The following is a 10,000-nucleotide window of genomic DNA, read 5'->3' as shown; positions in this document are numbered from 1 at the left end:
GTGTGTGCGCATGCGAGTGTGTGTGTGTGTGACTGTATGTGAGTGTGCATGCAAGTGTGTGTGAGACTGTAATGCGAGTGTGTGTGCGAGACTGTATGTGAGTATGCATGCGAGTGTGTGTGTGACTCTTTGTGAGTATGTGTGTGTGATTATGTGCATGACTGTATGTGAGTGTGTTTGTGTGTGAGTGTGTGTGTGTGCGCAACTGTATGTGAGCGTGTCTGTGCGTGTGTGAGTGTGTGCGTGACTGTATGTGAGTGTGTTTGTGTGAGTGTGTGTGTGTGTGTGTGTGCGTGACTGTATGTGAGTGTGTTTGTGTGTGAGAGTGTGTGCAACTGTATGTGAGTGTGTGTGTGTGTGCGCGCGTGACTGTATGGGAGTGTGTGCAAATGTGTGCAGTGTTTGTGTGAGTGTGTGTCTGCATGTGCAAGTGTGTGTGTGTGTGAATGAGTGTATGTGAATGTGTGTGAGTATAAATTTTAAACCCAACAATTGGGTTTTTCCATGGCATAATCTACTATTAACTATTTGCATACTGATTTAATTAAATATTTTTATGCGTTTATTAATAATTAACAGTTATTTACGTATAATCAGCATAAATCAAGTCATTTCACACAATGCAACAATTATCACGTGCACTTGTTAAACTCAACTGAATTGCGCATGCATGTGTGCTGTAATGGGGAAATAAAGCGGTCATTTAATCACCAACAGATGTGACATTAACAACCGCATCTGTCAAACTGATGTCGACACATCTCGAGCAGAAGCTCCGGTGGATTTCCGCCATTTTACCCCGGCAGTCCGGCAGAAAGCCCCGGTTATATCCTATGGTTATATCCGCTGAACTCAGTTCTCTCATCGAGTCTTCCGGCGTCAGAGTCGCGTCATCTGCGGGAATTTCCCGGACACGTGTGTGAATACAGCGCGGCGCGGCCAGACCAAAACAAACGCCCTGATTGGCCAGAAGTCATGTGATTGACCAGTATTAAAGGCATACGCACAATCCCGTATTAATAACTCGTATTCGTAGAATGCCAGGAATGCACCGCATTTTCAGAAAGTTTTGCATTCTCGGTAGATGTGTAGTGCTCACTCTCCACCATTCTGTGCAGCTCATCTCATTTATAGGAAAAACGCATTACAATAGAGAAGCACAGCAGGAGTGTGTGTGTGTGTGTGTGTGTGTGTGTGTGTGTGTGTGTGTGTGTGTGTGTGTGTGTGTGTGTGTGTGTGTGTGTGTGTGTGTGTGTGTGTGTGTGTGTGCCTGTGTGCCTGTGTGCGTCTGTGTGTGTGAGAGAGCACAGCAGGACGGCTCATGTGAATCTCACAATGACACCAATTGTGTTATTAACACTATCTATCTATCTATCTATCTATCTATCTATCTATCTATCTATCTATCTATCTATCTATCTATCTATCTATCTATCTATCTATCTATCTATCTATCTATCTATCTATCTATCTATCTATCTATCTATCTATCTATCCATCCATCCATCCATCCATCCATCCATCCATCCATCCATCTAAAATGTCATCAATACGCTCCTATCCCTTTAAGAGTATGTGCGTGTGTTTACACACAGTGCGTGACGTCGCGTGGAGGCGGGGCCTCGGCGCTGGCACAGAAGCGCGAGCTCGCTGCCGACAGCAGAATGAAGTGAGCCGCAGAGGGACGCGCAGCGCGCGAGCGAGCAGCTGATATATCTGAACCTCACGCGATTATTTCACAGTCTGAGCTGGACGACAGGAGAACGCACAGGTGAGGCGCGCTTACCAACATGCATCGCTTCATACGGCGGCGCCGCGGTGCAGTCAGGGCGTTTTATGTTATTATCGCTTAGTCTGAGTGTAAACACAGTTCTGTGTGTTATAGTGGAACACATATGTGTAGACACTAGTGTGTGTGTATTTTGAGTGTTTACTATGAGCTGTCATTTAGCTATAAAATCACTGAAGCTGTTTTTGTGTGAAACGGTACATTGGCGATGTCTCGATCGAGTGAGCTCCCTTCATAGACAGCAGCGGGTAGAGTCCGCAGCTCACTATGTTTACTGCTGATGTTTGGGTAGGGAGCTCACTATGTTTACTGCTGATGTTTGGGTAGGGAGCTCACTATGTTTACTACTGATGTCTGGGTAGGGAGCTCACTATGTTTACTGCTGATGTTTGGGTAGGGAGCTCACTATGTTTACTACTGATGTCTGGGTAGGGAGCTCACTATGTTTACTACTGATGTCTGGGTAGGGAGCTCACTATGTTTACTGCTGATGTCTAGGTAGGGAGCTCACTATGTTTACTGCTGATGTATTGGTGGGGAGCTCACTATGTTTACTGCTGATGTCTATGTAGGGAGCTCACTATGTTTACTGCTGATGTCTGGGCAGGGAGCTCACTATGTTTACTACTGATGTCTGGGTAGGGAGCTCACAATGTTTACTGCTGATGTTTGGGTAGGGAGCTCACTATGTTTACTGCTGATGCCTGGGTAGGGAGCTCACTATGTTTACTGCTGTTGTCTAGGTAGGGAGCTCACTATGTTTACTGCTGATGTCTTGGTGGGGAGCTCACTATGTTTACTGCTGATGTCTATGTAGGGAGCTCACTATGTTTACTGCTGCTGTCTATGTAGGGAGCTCACTATGTTTACTGCTGCTGTCTATGTAGGGAGCTCTCTATGTTTACTACTGATGTCTGGGTAGGGAGCTCACTATGTTTACTGCTGATGTCATGGTAGGGAGCTCACTATGTTTACTGCTGATGTTTGGGTAGGGAGCTCACTATGTTTACTACTGATGTCTAGGTAGGGAGCTCACTATGTTTACTACTGATGTCTGGGTAGGGAGCTCACTATGTTTACTGCTGATGTTGGGGTAGGGAGCTCACTATGTTTACTGCTGATGTCTAGGTAGGAAGCTCAATATGTTTACTGCTGATGTCTGGGTAGGGAGCTCACTATTTTTACTGCTGTTGTCTAGGTAGGGAGCTCACTATGTTTACTGCTGATGTCTGGGTAGGGAGCTCACTATGTTTACTGCTGATGTCTAGGTAGGGAGCTCACTATGTTTACTGCTGATGTCTGGGTAGGGAGCTCACTATGTTTACTGCTGATGTCTATGTAGGGAGCTCACTATGTTTACTACTGATGTTTGGGTAGGGAGCTCACTATGTTTACTGCTGATGTCTAGGTAGGGAGCTCACTATGTTTACTGCTGATGTCTAGATAGGGAGCTCAATATGTTTACTGCTGATGTTTGGGTAGGGAGCTCACTATGTTTACTGCTGATGTCTGGGTAGGGAGCTCACTATGTTTACTACTGATGTCTGGGTAGGGAGCTCACTATGTTTACTGCTGATGTTTGGGTAGGGAGCTCACTATGTTTACTGCTGATGTCTAGATAAGGAGCTCAATATGTTTACTGCTGATGTCTGGTTAGGGAGCTCAATATGTTTACTGCTGATGTCTAGGTAGGGAGCTCAATATGTTTACTACTGATGTCTGGGTAGGGAGCTCACTATGTTTACTGCTGATGTCTGGGTAGGGAGCTCACTATGTTTACTGCTGATGTCTGGGTAGGGAGCTCACTATGTTTACTCCTGATGTCTGGGTAGGGAGCTCACTATGTTTACTACTGATGTCTGGGTAGGGAGCTTACTATGTTTACTGCTGATGTCTTGCTAGGGAGCTCACTATGTTTACTGCTGATGTCTTGGTAGGGAGCTCACTATGTTTACTGCTGATGTTTGGGTAGGGAGCTCACTATGTTTACTACTGATGTCTGTGTAGGGAGCTCACTATGTTTACTACTGATGTCTGGGTAGGGAGCTCACTATGTTTACTGCTGATGTCTAGGTAAGGAGCTCACTATGTTTACTGCTGATGTCTTGGTGGGGAGCTCACTATGTTTACTGCTGATGTCTATGTAGGGAGCTCACTATGTTTACTGCTGATGTCTGGGTAGGGAGCTCACTATGTTTACTACTGATGTCTGGGTAGGGAGCTCACAATGTTTACTGCTGCTGTTTGGGTAGGGAGCTCACTATGTTTACTGCTGATGTCTGGGTAGGGAGCTCACTATGTTTAGTGCTGTTGTCTAGGTAGGGAGCTCACTATGTTTACTGCTGATGTCTTGGTGGGGAGCTCACTATGTTTACTGCTGATGTCTATGTAGGGAGCTCACTATGTTTACTGCTGCTGTCTATGTAGGGAGCTCACTATGTTTACTGCTGCTGTCTATGTGGGGAGCTCTCTATGTTTACTACTGATGTCTGGATAGGGAGCTCACTATGTTTACTGCTGATGTCTTGGTAGGGAGCTCACTATGTTTACTGCTGATGTTTGGGTAGGGAGCTCACTATGTTTACTACTGATGTCTGGGTAGGGAGCTCACTATGTTTACTACTGATGTCTGGGTAGGGAGCTCACTATGTTTACTGCTGATGTCTGGGTAGGGAGCTCACTATGTTTACTACTGATGTCTGGGTAGGGAGCTCACTATGTTTACTGCTGCTGTCTATGTGGGGAGCTCTCTATGTTTACTACTGATGTCTGGGTAGGGAGCTCACTATGTTTACTGCTGATGTCTTGGTAGGGAGCTCACTATGTTTACTGCTGATGTTTGGGTAGGGAGCTCACTATGTTTACTACTGATGTCTGGGTAGGGAGCTCACTATGTTTACTACTGATGTCTGGGTAGGGAGCTCACTATGTTTACTGCTGATGTCTAGGTAGGGAGCTCACTATGTTTACTGCTGATGTCTTGGTGGGGAGCTCACTATGTTTACTGCTGATGTCTATGTAGGGAGCTCACTATGTTTACTGCTGATGTCTGGGTAGGGAGCTCACAATGTTTACTGCTGCTGTTTGGGTAGGGAGCTCACTATGTTTACTGCTGATGTCTGGGTAGGGAGCTCACTATGTTTACTGCTGTTGTCTAGGTAGGGAGCTCACTATGTTTACTGCTGATGTCTTGGTGGGGAGCTCACTATGTTTACTGCTGATGTCTATGTAGGGAGCTCACTATGTTTACTGCTGCTGTCTATGTAGGGAGCTCACTATGTTTACTGCTGCTGTCTATGTGGGGAGCTCTCTATGTTTACTACTGATGTCTGGGTAGGGAGCTCACTATGTTTACTGCTGATGTCTTGGTAGGGAGCTCACTATGTTTACTGCTGATGTTTGGGTAGGGAGCTCACTATGTTTACTACTGATGTCTAGGTAGGGAGCTCACTATGTTTATTACTGATGTCTGGGTAGGGAGCTCACTATGTTTACTGCTGTTGTTGGGGTAGGGAGCTCACTATGTTTACTGCTGATGTCTAGGTAGGAAGCTCAATATGTTTACTGCTGATGTCTGGGTAGGGAGCTCACTATTACTGCTGTTGTCTAGGTAGGGAGCTCACTATTTTTACTGCTGATGTCTGGGTAGGGAGCTCACTATGTTTACTGCTGATGTCTAGGTAGGGAGCTCACTATGTTTACTGCTGATGTCTGGGTAGGGAGCTCACTATGTTTACTGCTGATGTCTATGTAGGGAGCTCACTATGTTTACTTCTGCTGTCTATGTAGGGAGCTCACTATGTTTACTACTGATGTCTATGTAGGGAGCTCTCTATGTTTACTACTGATGTCTATGTAGGGAGCTCTCTATGTTTACTGCTGTTCTCTATGTAGGGAGCTCACTATATTTACTACTGATGTCTATGTAGGGAGCTCACTATGTTTACTACTGATGTCTGGGTAGGGAGCTCACTATGTTTACTGCTGATGTTTGGGTAGGGAGCTCACTATGTTTACTACTGATGTCTGGGTAGGGAGCTCACTATGTTTACTACTGATGTCTGGGTAGGGAGCTCACTATGTTTACTGCTGATGTCTAGGTAGGGAGCTCACTATGTTTACTGCTGATGTCTATGTAGGGAGCTCACTATGTTAACTGCTGATGTCTAGGTAGGGAGCTCACTATGTTTACTGCTGATGTCTATGTAGGGAGCTCACTATGTTTACTGCTGCTGTCTATGTAGGGAGCTCACTATGTTTACTGCTGCTGTCTATGTGGGGAGCTCTCTATGTTTACTACTGATGTCTGGGTAGGGAGCTCACTATGTTTACTGCTGATGTCTTGGTAGGGAGCTCACTATGTTTACTGCTGATGTTTGGGTAGGGAGCTCACTATGTTTACTACTGATGTCTAGGTAGGGAGCTCACTATGTTTATTACTGATGTCTGGGTAGGGAGCTCACTATGTTTACTGCTGTTGTTGGGGTAGGGAGCTCACTATGTTTACTGCTGATGTCTAGGTAGGAAGCTCAATATGTTTACTGCTGATGTCTGGGTAGGGAGCTCACTATTACTGCTGTTGTCTAGGTAGGGAGCTCACTATTTTTACTGCTGATGTCTGGGTAGGGAGCTCACTATGTTTACTGCTGATGTCTAGGTAGGGAGCTCACTATGTTTACTGCTGATGTCTGGGTAGGGAGCTCACTATGTTTACTGCTGATGTCTATGTAGGGAGCTCACTATGTTTACTTCTGCTGTCTATGTAGGGAGCTCACTATGTTTACTACTGATGTCTATGTAGGGAGCTCTCTATGTTTACTACTGATGTCTATGTAGGGAGCTCTCTATGTTTACTGCTGTTCTCTATGTAGGGAGCTCACTATATTTACTACTGATGTCTATGTAGGGAGCTCACTATGTTTACTACTGATGTCTGGGTAGGGAGCTCACTATGTTTACTGCTGATGTTTGGGTAGGGAGCTCACTATGTTTACTACTGATGTCTGGGTAGGGAGCTCACTATGTTTACTACTGATGTCTGGGTAGGGAGCTCACTATGTTTACTGCTGATGTCTAGGTAGGGAGCTCACTATGTTTACTGCTGATGTCTATGTAGGGAGCTCACTATGTTAACTGCTGATGTCTAGGTAGGGAGCTCACTATGTTTACTGCTGATGTCTATGTAGGGAGCTCACTATGTTAACTGCTGATGTCTATTTAGGGAACTCACTATGTTTACTACTGATGTCTATGTAGGGAGCTCACTATGTTTACTGCTGATGTCTATGTAGGGAGCTCACTATGTTTACTACTGATGTCTGGGTAGGGAGCTCACTATGTTTACTGCTGATGTCTGGGTGGGGAGCTCACTATGTTTACTGCTGATATTTGGGTAGGGAGCTCCCTATGTTTACTGCTGATATTTGGGTAGGGAGCTCCCTATGTTTACTACTGATGTCTATGTAGGGAGCTCACTATGTTTACTGCTGATGTCTATGTAGGGAGTTCACTATGTTTACTACTGATGTCTGGGTGGGGAGCTTACTATGTTTACTACTGATGTCTGGGTGGGGAGCTCACTATGTTTACTACTGATGTCTGGGTAGGGAGCTCACTATGTTTACTGCTGATGTCTATGTAGGGAGCTCACTATGTTTACTACTGATGTCTGGGTAGGGAGCTCACTATGTTTACTGCTGATGTCTGGGTAGGGAGCTCACTATGTTTACTACTGATGTCTGGGTAGGGAGCTCACTATGTTTACTACTGATGTCGGGGTAGGGAGCTCACTATGTTTACTACTGATGTCTGGGTAGGGAGCTCACTATGTTTACTACTGATGTCTGGGTAGGGAGCTCAGTATGTTTACTACTGATGTCTGGGTAGGGAGCTCACTATGTTTACTACTGATGTCTGGGTAGGGAGCTCACAATGTTTACTGCTGATGTCTGGGTAGGGAGCTCACTATGTTTACTGCTGATGTCTGGGTGGGGAGCTCACTATGTTTACTACTGATGTGTGGGTGGGGAGCTCACTATGTTTACTACTGATGTTTATGTAGGGAGCTCACTATGTTTACTGCTGATGTCTTGGTAGGGAGCTCACTATGTTTACTGCTGATGTCTGGGTAGGGAGCTCACTATGTTTACTACGGATGTCTATGTAGGGAGCTCACTATGCTAACTGCTGATGTCTATTTAGGGAGCTCACTATGTTTACTGCTGATGTCTATGTAGGGAGCGACTGTGTTTACTGCAGATGTATGGGTGTGGAGCTCACTATGTTTACTACTGATGTCTGGGTAGGGAGCTCACTATGTTTACTACTGATGTCTATGTAGGTAGCTCACTATGTTTACTGCTGACGTCTATGTAGGGAGTTCACTATGTTTACTACTGATGTCTATGTAGGGAGTTCACTATGTTTACTACTGATGTCTGGGTAGGGAGCTCACTATGTTTACTACTGATGTCTGGGTGCGGAGCTCACTATGTTTACTGCTGATGTCTGGGTAGGGAGCTCACTATGTTTACTACTGATGTCGGGGTAGGGAGCTCACTATGTTTACTACTGATGTCTGGGTAGGGAGCTCACTATGTTTACTACTGATGTCTGGGTAGGGAGCTCACTATGTTTACTACTGATGTCTGGGTAGGGAGCTCACTATGTTTACTACTGATGTCTGGGTAGGGAGCTCACTATGTTTACTACTGATTTCTGGGTAGGGAGCTCACTATGTTTACTACTGATGTCTGGGTAGGGAGCTCACTATGTTTACTACTGATGTCTGGGTAGGGAGCTCACTATGTTTACTACTGATGTCTGGGTAGGGAGCTCACTATGTTTACTGCTGATGTCTGGGTAGGGAGCTCACTATGTTTACTGCTGATGTCTGGGTGGGGAGCTCACTAAATTTACTACGGATGTCTGGGTAGGGAGCTCACTATGTTTACTACTGATGTCTATGTAGGGAGCTGACTATGTTTACTACTGATGTCTAGGTAGGGAGCTCACTATGTTTACTGCTGATGTCTGGGTAGGGAGCTCACTATGTTTACTACTGATGTCTATGTAGGGAGCTCACAATGTTTACTGCTGAAGTCTGGGTAGGGAGCTCACTATGTTTACTGCTGCTGTCTATGTAGGGAGCTCACTATGTTTACTGCTGCTGTCTGGGTAGGGAGCTCACTATGTTTACTGCTGATGTCTGGGTAGGGAGCTCACTATGTTTACTGCTGCTGTCTATGTAGGGAGCTCACTATGTTTACTGCTGATGTCTTGGTAGGGAGCTCACTATGTTTACTGCTGATGTCTTGGTAGGGAGCTCACTATGTTTACTGCTGATGTCTAGCTAGAGAGCTGACTATGTTTACTACTGATGTCTAGGTAGGGAGCTCACTATGTTTACTGCTGATGTCTGGGTGGGGAGCTCACTATGTTTACTACTGATGTCTGGGTAGGGAGCTCACTATGTTTACTACTGATGTCTGGGTAGGGAGCTCACTATGTTTACTGCTGATGTCTGGGTAGGGAGCTAACTATGTTTACTGCTGATGTCTTGGTAGGGAGCTCACTATGTTTACTGCTGATGTCTAGCTAGAGAGCTGACTATGTTTACTACTGATGTCTGGGTAGGGAGCTCACTATGTATACTACTGATGTCTGGGTAGGGAGCTCACTATGTTTACTATTGATGTCTGGGTAGGGAGCTCACTATGTTTACTACTGATGTCGGGGTAGGGAGCTCACTATGTTTACTACTGATGTCTGGGTAGGGAGCTCACTATGTTTACTACTGATGTCTGGGTAGGGAGCTTACTATGTTTACTGCTGATGTCTGGGTAGGGAGCTCACTATGTTTACTGCTGATGTCTGGGTGGGGAGCTCACTATGTTTACTACTGATGTCTGGGTAGGGAGCTCACTATGTTTACTACTGATGTCTATGTAGGGAGCTGACTATGTTTACTACTGATGTCTGGGTAGGGAGCTCACTATGTTTACTGCTGATGTCTGGGTAGGGAGCTCACTATGTTTACTACTGATGTCTGGGTAGGGAGCTCACTATGTTTACTACTGATGTCTATGTAGGGAGCTGACTATGTTTACTACTGATGTCTGGGTAGGGAGCTCACTATGTTTACTGCTGATGTCTGGGTGGGGAGCTCACTATGTTTACTACTGATGTCTATGTAGGGAGCTCACTATGTTT

The 10,000-nt window shown here is 45.4% G+C and overlaps 1 protein-coding gene across 1 annotated transcript in view; it reads left to right on the top strand.

The window, feature by feature from the left end:
- Positions 1-1,640: 1,640 nt before the first annotated feature.
- Positions 1,641-10,000, top strand: part of bmf1 (BCL2 modifying factor 1) — a 40,988-nt gene continuing 32,628 nt past the window's right edge. Inside the window, exon 1 of the mRNA XM_067454448.1 lies at positions 1,641-1,771. The gene's annotated coding sequence lies outside the window, so the exon portion shown is untranslated. The remainder of the gene's footprint in view (positions 1,772-10,000) is intronic.

This window comes from Pseudorasbora parva, chromosome 10, assembly GCF_024679245.1.
Source record: "Pseudorasbora parva isolate DD20220531a chromosome 10, ASM2467924v1, whole genome shotgun sequence".
NCBI lineage: Eukaryota > Metazoa > Chordata > Actinopteri > Cypriniformes > Gobionidae > Pseudorasbora > Pseudorasbora parva.
The sequence above is the reverse complement of the archived record's forward strand: the minus strand, read 5'-3'. Positions and strand labels throughout refer to the sequence as shown.